At 56.0% G+C, this 209-nt stretch overlaps 1 pseudogene; it reads right to left on the bottom strand.

Moving 5' to 3' along the window:
- Positions 1-75: 75 nt before the first annotated feature.
- LOC118345080 lies at positions 76-209 on the bottom strand (annotated as a pseudogene; the record flags this gene model as incomplete).

Here is a 209-nt window from a genome sequence, read left to right as displayed (position 1 = left end):
AAGCACACGGGAGGCCAATGTCTTCCCCGCACCCCACACATCATAAGAAGTGTTTGGGGTTGGGGCAACGATGCGTGACACCCAGGCAGACGTGCCCTCGGCCGTATGGCTTCGGGCGCAACTTGCGTTCAAAGACTCGATGATTCGCGGGATTCTGCAATTCACACCAAGTATCGCATTTCGCTACGTTCTTCATCGATGCGAGAGCC

Source organism: Juglans regia, unplaced genomic scaffold (genome assembly GCF_001411555.2).
Source record: "Juglans regia cultivar Chandler unplaced genomic scaffold, Walnut 2.0 Scaffold_13790, whole genome shotgun sequence".
NCBI classification, from domain to species: domain Eukaryota; kingdom Viridiplantae; phylum Streptophyta; class Magnoliopsida; order Fagales; family Juglandaceae; genus Juglans; species Juglans regia.
Note: the sequence above shows the minus strand (reverse complement) of the source record. Positions and strands in the feature narration are given on the sequence as shown.